Source organism: Camellia sinensis, chromosome 3 (assembly GCF_055761805.1).
Source record: "Camellia sinensis isolate YWXY chromosome 3, ASM5576180v1, whole genome shotgun sequence".
NCBI lineage: Eukaryota > Viridiplantae > Streptophyta > Magnoliopsida > Ericales > Theaceae > Camellia > Camellia sinensis.
This window is the reverse complement of record NC_138963.1, coordinates 10733204-10743587: the sequence shown is the minus strand read 5'-3', so window position 1 is coordinate 10743587 and position 10384 is coordinate 10733204.

The window sequence follows — 10384 nt, the reverse complement described above, 5'->3', positions numbered from 1 at the left end:
CGCCAACTCGGCGTCAATTTTGGCAAGTGTTTGATCAAGACTTCTATCGACTGGAGGAACATCAGATGATGCTTGCTCAGGAGTGGTCTCCTTGATAACCTCCTCATCCTTCTCATGAGTCAAGTCTAGGACTTGATCATCCTGAGGAAGGGACTTGGTCTCCCTAGCATCTTTGGGCTTCCTTACCAAAGCCTCCTCATCATCCTTATCCTCATCCTCAGATTCAGACTCAGATTCATCTTCAGCTTGGCTTGGAAGTGGAGGAAATGGAAGAGGAATAGCGTCGGCTTGGCACAGTGGAGAATTCTCAGGAAGATTAAGTTTTTTTACAAGGGCCATCCAACCAAGGGAGAAACCCCTGTTGCACGCCTGCCTAACCTGTAGTTTGTATTCCTCTGTAACATCGGCCATTCCTTGAGCATAGGCCTTTTCGTCGACCACTTTGATTTCGGCGTCTTTAGTAGATAAGGCCTCTTGAAGTTCCTTTTCGACTTGGGCCTTTTTGTCCTCGGCCTCTTTCTTCTTGGCCTCGACGACCTTCTTAATAGCCTCGGCAGATTCGGCTTTTTCTTCGGCTAGGGTTTGGGCTTTGGTGGCAACCTCAGCCTGGTCTTCAATCTTCTTCATCTTTGTTAGAAAAGTTTTGTTTTCCTTTTTTAGGGCAGAAACCTCCCGCTTCATATCGGCCAACTTCTCCCTTGTTTCAAAAGCTTGCATGGAGAGAGAATGAGCATGTTGAACGGCCTGAAAGAACCCAAGGGAAAAGTTATTACACAAACTTTACAAGTATAGAAAAAGAGACAGAAAGACAAGTTGCCAAATGGGGGAACTTACTTGTACAGAACGTTGGAGCATGAGGGCGTAGTTCTCGTACTCGCTCATCTTGGCATTCCGCTCAAGATCGCCAGGAAAGAGAACAATAGTACTGAGTGCCACGCCGACATTGATGTCATCGACACTGTCACAGGCTAGAACAGACTTATCTTCCAGGGCGATTTCAGGCACCCAGGGGACTCTTGGTATTTTGGAACCCGAGGTCATCGCAGACGATGACCTTGGCTTCTTTGATTGAATGGACTTTGATGGCTGTGTTTCAGCAGACCTTTTTGTGGGAATGGAAGAGGTCTTCCCACTCTCAGCCAGTTTAGATATAGGTAAAGTGTCCTCAGACTCAACCTGAGTCACTTTAGCCTTTGGCTAGGCTTTCTTGGTTCTCTTCGGCTTTGGTGGGGGCATGGTTTGCGTCGACTGAGCGTCAACGTCCGTAGGAAGGTCGGCTAGGAGATCTTGGGCAATAGGCTTCGGGCGACCCATCTCTGCAGTTTTGACAAGTCGTCGCCGACGTTTTCTTTCTGGTATTGGGATTAAGTATAGGGCTAAAGTTGATGGTTGATCGACTGGATCAGAGGTTGACCCTTGATCAGTCCAAGATGTTGATGCGGTTTGTAGAGTAGTAGCAGAGGGAGGAGATAAGCTCTTCTTTTTTCTTTTCAGGACGTCGGGTAGTGTAAACTTGTACGTCGAAATAAAATTCAGTACCAATGGAGCCTTGCGCTTTTGGATTGGCAGATCTAGGAGCCTCTTTAAGTCTTTGTTGGGAACGTAGGATTGGCGAAAGTCTTTTAGTGGCTTACGAACGTCTGCAAGAAGAAATAGACATTAGAAACAGATAAAATATTGAAGACTTGAACAGAAACAACTAAAGTATTGACGCTGGACTCTTACCCTTGCCCTCTTTAACTGATCGGGGAAGAGGGTAGAGATGGGTGTCCTCGTCTGCGCCAAACTCCCAGTTTCCCGAAGCAATAACATAATCATCTCCAGCCCCCTTGTTGGAGTCTGGGAGGTCGGCTACGATTTTGTATTCTGTCGACCTCGGCTTAAGATAATAAACGAAGCCTTTTTCCTTCAGGTTAAGGGGGCACATGGTATAACAGTACTGGATGTCGGCAAGGGTGATCCTAGCATTCTTCTGCCTAGCTAAAACTATGATGCCATTGATCACTCGATAAGAGTTTATGGCAAGTTGCATGGGGTTCAACTTGTAAAAGTGAAGAATTTCGCGAAAGAGAATGTTAAGTGGGAGCCGGAGTCCGCACTCAGTAAAAGCTACTATGAGAAAGGGCATTGAATCATCTATGGGCATGATGGTGTCGTTATCTTCAGCCAGCCTCAGATGGACATAGGTAGGAATAGAGAACTCTTGCCTAAAGTACTCAAGTTTGGTCGGGGTGTCTACCCTATGTCTCCACATACCCATAACGTCGGCCTAAAATCAGAGGGCTAGGTTTCAGAAAAAAGATGCTCTTAAAGGGTTATCAGGACCTCGGCGAAACCCTAGGTATATGCTGCTAAGGATTGTTTCTGTTTTTTCCTAAGAATTGATAGGTTCTATAGACAAATCCCAAACCTAAATCTATGAAGGCAAAGATTGAAAGTAAAAATTAAAGGTAGAGATCTGGCAAAGACACAAAAAATAGAAAACAAAGGCGAAGTTTCAGAAACAAGAACAGGGATGGGCTATCAAGAATATGAAGAATACGAGAAATAAATGACCAAGATTGGTGGCAAAAATACAATGAAGTGGTGCAACGGTGCGTGTGTTCAAAGGCCAAATCAAGGAGTAAACACATTCAGATGTATGATTCACAAAATAGATATTTGAGCAAGGCAGTAATAACAGGAGATTCTAGAAATGGTCAAGAATTGAAATCAGAAGGAACAGTTACTTACCAGAAAAAATGGAGCCAATGTGAGGACTGCCGAAGTCAGTCGGTAGTTACAGATGTGGTAGAATGACGAAAGTTCCACCAGGCAGACAAATACAGAGCTTGGAGCTTCAGCAATGGCGGATTCAAAAGAACAAGTTTAGAGAGAGAAACAGCAAATGCAATAGCCAAGAAATGAAAGAAGAAGGAAGAGTTTTTGTGAAAAACCAAAAACGGTGGCAAAAGGTAATCAATGCGCCTGGAGCAGCGCATACGTCAGGCGGCGTGTGCAGAAAAAACGTGGTTTATAAGCGCATCACAAACACGGACCAATAAGATAAAGACGCGTGAGAGAAACGGTTGAGTAAATGATGCGTGACAGCTCACACATATGAAAAAGATCACTGGAATTCTTGTTCTCCGAAGAGAATATGTTGGCTTGACATGAATGATCTCGGCCGAAGAGTTCTTACGCCGAGGTACTAGAAGACAATACAGATATAAGTTCAATCACCTCAGAATGCCGAGGTAATATGACCTAGGGGGCAGTTGTGGGGATGTATTTTCTGAATACCAACACGTGGCAACGTGACACCGACGTGTTAGCCGAGGTGCCACGTGTCTTGGTCGTGACGCCGAGGTTATCTCGACTAGGCCGAGGTTGCCTCCGAAGATATCGGAATCCGAGATAAGCAGATGATGGATAAGGGGCAAGAATCCTAGAGTAAAGAGAAGACTTTACTAAGATAAGGATAAAACTCTTAGGGAGTTTATCTTTATCTCTTGAGAAATCCAAAGTAAGCACTGAACGGGAGTCCATAGAAGTCAGGCTTCTAGTGGGACTAGGATTGAGTTGGCTATAAAAGAGAGGCACCCCCGTAGGTCTAAGGTACGCAGTTTTACACTTTGAGTAGTGAGTTTAGCATTTGATTATCTTTGAGAGATATACTGACTTGATCGTTGGAGTGCCCCCGGGTGAGAGAGCCACCGTCGGAGCCTTTTCTTTCTGTTACAGGTTTGCTGAAGCCATCTATTCTGCCAGTGCTCTCCAACTGATTACTAGGCCGGCAGTGTGGTCAGAAAATTAACCACACAGGAGTAATCCTTCTTGAATACAATTAAGATCGGCACCAGTATCAATTAAAGCGATAACATCTAATTCAAAATCATTAATAACTATTTTAATTTTAGAATACCATTTTTGAATATGGATTTTATTAAGGAGATTTAATCTATTATCTTCATGATTATGAGATTGAGATTGATGTGATCGATTATCAAATAAAAGATTATCAGGGTTAGTAGGTTCATCAGATTCATGTTCAGATTTATTAGGAGAAACATTATTGGTTTGGAAATTATCTAAATTTTTATCAAGTTTTAATGTAATAATTTCATCTTCTAAATGTTGATCTTTATTTTGTAAATCTTTAATGGTTTGTTTAATCTGATTAATTTCTTGTTGTAAATCTTGTAAGGTAACTTCTTTATGTTTATTTTTAAATCTTTCTAAGGTTTTAGATAGACTAGTAATAGGCTTATCAAACTTAGGTTTATGATTAGTATTGATTAACAAAGATTTTAATTTATCAGTATATTTATTTTTTAATTCAGAATCTTCAAGTCTACTAATTAATTCAATAAGAGCAGTTTCTTCTTGATTTTGTTTAGTAAGAACAGTAATTTATTTAATAGGTTTACAACAAATATCATTACATCCTAATTCTATATTATTATCAGAATCTTCACTAGGTGAATTGTAATTAGGTGAAGTATTAGGATTATCAGAAGAGGAATTACTAACAGATTGATTTAATTGAAAGATTTCAAATAATTGATTTTTTGATTCATCATTAATTTGAAGTTGATTAACTTTATCTTTTAATTTTTGTTTTTCTTTACATTTATTAGAATAATGACATTTTTTACCATAGTTGTAACAAGTAATATCTTTATTAGATTTAGTTTTTGGATGTGATTTCTTGTAATATTTCTTTTTTGGTTTAGTATAGAATTTATCATTTGATTTAGAAGGTGAATAATTCTTTTTATACTTGTTTGAATATTTGTAATGGGATTTACTATGTTTTGTATGTGTTTTCCTACGGAAAGGTGCGACAGGAGGTAAACCATATTGTTCACAAAAATTACATAATTCATATTTAGCCTTATGCTTATCTTTAGTAGTTTTTTGACTGAGTTTAAGATTAATACACATTCTTAATCCTTCTTTTTGAATAGTGCTAATGATATCACCATAAGTTAAATTGTCATATTCAATGATACCAGTAGGTTGACTAAGAACATCTCTAATTTTGTGAGCAAACAAACTATGTAATCCGTTAATAAATTTTCTTTCGAAAAAGATTTAGTACAATCTTCTCTTAACATAACTCTAGAGGTGAATACATCTTTATATCATCTAAAATCACTTAATTTTGGACAAGTAAAGGTACTAAGTTGATCATGTATGCGAGAATATATATTAGTAGGAGTACCTATGAAATGTCTAACTATGGTATAGATTAATATGTTAACACCACCAGGTTTATAGTAACCAATAGTTTCATCAAAGATAGGTAAATCATTTTCATCTTTTTGATTAGCATGTAAAATAGATTCTCTTTGATCTTCAGTTAAGTATTTTTCCCACCAAGATTTGAGTATACCAGTAAAACTAGAAGTGATTAAAGAAGCAATTTCAGGTTGAGTGTAATCAGGGTAATTACTAAAATAACTATTTACAACCATAGATAAATGATTTAATTTTTGAAATATTTGATCTTCACTAAGACCATCAATATTCCATTCGTACAATTTTTTAGCAGATACAGAAAATTGATTATTAAGATTAGTTTCTTCATATTGGAGATCAGGAGAAGTAGGTTTAAAATACCAGTTTTTAGTAAGAGATGTCGGATTAGGCTTAAGATATTGAATTTTATTCAAATTAGAGGATTGAAATTGTTGAGCTAATTGATTAATTTCATCATCAGTTGTATCAGTTTTCAGATTGATGAGAAACAATATCGATACTAGGTTGTTGATTTAATACAGTAAGACCTTTTTCAGTAGAAGGAGAGGCTTTCTCAAAAGTAGTTAATTTGGTAAGTAATTATTCTATGTCTTTAACAGTAGTATTATCTTGGGTAACTAAACTATTTCGTTTGGAGCGATTACTAGGTAGATTAAGCAAAGGTTGATCTAAAGATTGTTTAGTAGATGTATTGTTAGCCGAATAATCACCTAAATTGGTTTCTATTTTATCTAATTGTTTACCAATTGTTTTTAAACATTGATTAGCATAATTATTTTATTCAATAACTTTTTTAATTTCAGGGTCAGTACTAGGCAGCTTAAAAGGAGCAGTTGGGATATCAAATCCTTGGTGTTCAATAATTATATTAGCTAATGAAGGATGACTAGAACTAACATAAGTATTTTGAGAAATTTTCCATTTATGTTTTGTGATTGTATTAACCTTTTTGTAATAGTTGTCTAAATATTCAAAGAAAGGAATTTCCATTCTATATTCAATCATAAAATCATACCATTTTCTAATAAGTTTAGATTGTTGAGTAGAATCATATTTAGCACGATAAGCATGTCTTTCAGTCCTATTTTCTTTAAATTTAAATTCAGCATGTAATTTATCAAGATCAGGAGCAAAAGATTTACTAATTGTCATTAATTAAGGATTGTTTGGAGGTATTACTTCGAAATCAGTTTGAGTAGGAGAATTATTTGATTTAGTATCTTCTTAAGGAAAATGTGTGTGAGTAGAGTAAACAGGTTTACTAATTTGAGAAGTGGTAGAGTTATCAATACCTTTTAATTTACTATGGGAGGGTTGACCAATATTAATTTGACTATTTTTTTTGGAATAAAAGAGTATTAAATATTTCATCTTCAGTTTCAACATCAGTAGGTATGCTAGAAGTACTGTGTCTAGAAGATTGACTACGATTAAATTTAATACGGACTGAATCGTCAGTAAATTGTTGAATATCTTGGATATCTTGACTAGTGGATTGTTATTGATTATGTTTGTAATTTTCATTGATCGTAATCCATTGATCAGGGAGAGTAATATCTTTCCATTCTATCATTTGGGAGATATTTATATTAGTATCATTGTTACTAGTTTGAATCAGTAATGTTTTATCCTTAGGATTTTTATGTAAAGCTTGAACATTTAAATTGGTTTTAATACATTTATAATGGACACGATAAATTAAAGCAATATTATGAATTTTTTTCTTTCATATTAGTAAATGAATCATTTAATTGAATATTTAAAGTTAATGCATCTAATATATGTGGATCTCTAAGACTGAGTGTGAAATCAGGAAAACAATTAAAATGAATAGGTCCTTTGTGAAGACCAATTTCCACCATACCCATTAAACTATCATTATAATCAATAAAACGAGCATCTCTTAAACATAATAAAACGAAAGTATTTTTACCTTGTGGAGTTAATGGTTTGATTCCAACTTGAATTAATCCTAAATGAATAAAATTGTGACCAGTTTTTAAATGACATTTAATAGTGTTAGCATCAAATAAGTGACAGGTTTCTCTAGGCTTTTCTAAAGTATAAACTTGTTCTAATGTTTTAACATGCAGATTAACATTAAAAGCAGATTGTAAAAACGTAGTTTTATAAATCTCTTTAACTGATAATTTTGGTATATTCCAACTTAAATCTAGTTTATGATTTTGTATTTCTAATTCTTTTGTACTTTATTCGAGACACCAAAATGATAACGAACATAAATATATCTAAAAAGTAAAAAAATTGTGTAAAAAACCTTTTAAAAATTCATTAAATACCAAAAATATAAAAAAAAATGAGAATTCAGTACATTTTTTATATTTTTATATTTTTATATATTTATTAATTTTTTAAAATGTTTTTTCACAATTTTTTTACTTTTTAGATACATCTAAGTAAGGTACATCTAAAAAAATATTAATTTTTTTTAAAATGTTAAAAATATTCACTAAAAACAAAAAAAAATGAAAACCAAAAAACTCAATTTTTAAAAGACTTAATCAAAAAAATTCAAACCAAACACACTATTGTTATTGTTATAATGATATTAGAAAAAATATACTGTATAATTTTTTTAGCTATATATCAAACAGCCCCTCACTTTCCATGCAAACTTTTAAGGTTTTTTTTTTTTTTTTTTTTTTTTTTTTGGTGTGTGTAGCATTTAGTTTGCCTTTTAAAACTCAACTCTATTTTTAAATCATGATTTTGATGAAATATATTAATCAAATATATTTTTAAAACACAACTCAAAATTATTTTTAAAACTTCAATATTCTATTTTATTATTATTATTATTATTATTAATCAATTAATTAATCATTTTTTCCTTCTCAACTCTCATCTCTCCTCTTACATTCTATAAATCAATCAATCAAAAATAAATAAATAAAAAATTACAAATGATCCCAAAACTATTTTCAATACTCATAACTAAACAAATTTTTTCTTTTCAAATTATAATTCAAACACTCTAAATACAACTTCACACTTAAATCATAATTCTAAAATCAAACTAAACGGACTATTTTTTTATTTTATTTTTTTAAAAAGTAATCAAGCCAGTTCAATTGTTCTAGGAGATGTGAATTTTTCAGACCTGATAACCAATGTGAGTTAGGAATGGATATTCGATCCACCAGAACAGGAAAACAAGAGTTAGGAGGCATAGGTTGATCAGGGAAAATTCATGGGAAAATTTTAATTCAGTGTAGATTTAAAAAAAAAAATTACAAATAAGTTGTAAACTTCATATATATTAATAATTAAAGTTATAATAATTTTCTGATAGTACCACTTATAGGTAATTTTCCCAAAGATCATTCAGGAGATCACAAAAAATGAAATTTTTTGGAGAACAAAAGGGGTTTGGGGTTACAGTCATGCCATGGTGTCATTTTGGAAACATTTACAATTTATTATATTTTTATTTACAAAAATAATTAACATGTGTTTTAAAAAAATAAAATCTTAATTAGGTAGGTATCTTACTAATTTATAATATTTATGAACTTATATTTTATTTTTGTGATCTTTTCATGTACTAAATATGTTTGAATTAAATATTTTAAAGATTTAATAGATTCAATCGATAATTTAAAAATTGAGTAGATATTGATTTATATATTTTAGGAATTTAATCGACTCAATCAATAGTTTAATAACTAAACAAACAATATGATAATAATTCATGGATAAAAAGTGAAATTATTTATATGTTTATTTGCGGTAACATGGCTCAAAAGCTCCTCTGCTGTCCTTTCCTACAGTGCTTCCTGCAGTGCCCCAAAACGCCGTCGTTTTGGGGCAAAATTCCCAAAAAAAAAAAAAGAGAAGAAAATTGGCAGAACAGAACCAAAGAGGAGGAAGAAGAAATAAAGCAGCCACAAGAAGGCCTTGTTTCAGTCATCATCATCTCTCTCTCTCTCTCTCTCTCTAAGCAAAACCCACATCAATTAGAACACATTCATGGACTCTACAGCCACAAGAAGTCCTTGTTTCATTGAAGAAGACGATGCTCTTGCCTCTCTTGCAGACATGAAAGCTGACCACACCCTACGGCCTCTCTTCACCCTACAAAAACAAAGCCTCATATAAGCATTTACATTTATTTATATGAAAATAAAAAAAATAAAAAAAATAAAAATCCTCAAAATGGGTCTTCTCTTCTTTCTCTTGTGTTTCTGTAAATCAAAGTATAAAACATGCAGCGGATAAAATGTTTAGATCATACCTTTTTGATGATAGAACCTCGTGGATAAATCACGTGCTTCCAGAGTCTGATAAACCAACCCAGCAGTGAAGTGATATTACAGAATGAATATCACCCACACAAATCACAGTGCAAATGACTTGATCGTTGTTCTTTGGGAGAGAGTCAGTATATGGGTAAAAAATAGATCATACGTTGTTTCTCTCTTAATTACCCATAACCCATATACCAGATATATAATATGTTATTATTATCTATCCATATCAGTAATGGAGATAATATCTGTATCCTGAGTGGTTATCCTAAATAGGTTTGAATTCAATTTCAAAACCTATTTGGATAAGATTCAAATTTAAATTCAAATGGTCATGCCACATGGGCGCCCATTACTAACATCTCCCACTCGCACATGAGTTGGCATGACACTGCCACATCTCTATCTCAATCTCTCAAAAAATAAACAATCTCATACTAGCCACTGCACCGTGCGACTGCTGAGAACACCTGCATGTGAGAGCTCTATACTAGAAACTCAAAATGAGCCAGCATAGAGACATCAACCCAAAAAGAACAGAAACAGTGTCTCATATACCCCAGACCCATCTAATTACACCGGTCCAAAAAACATCTCTAATCCCTCAAAAGAGCATGTTTGACCTTCTCAATTCTTGCAATATATTCACACTCAATTCGCCTCTCATACAGAGCGATGTGAGTTGCCGGCAGTGAATATACAACAGTGGTGTAATACTAGATGATCTTCCCTTTGCCCTCATGCCATTTAGTTTAGGATTGACCGCTTTCCCAGTGATGTCCCTTAAGGCCGAATCATACATGACCGCAGGCAACATACCAAAGTAGCAGAACATCAACCCCTTACCTTATGACATAGTCAAAAGTCACAAA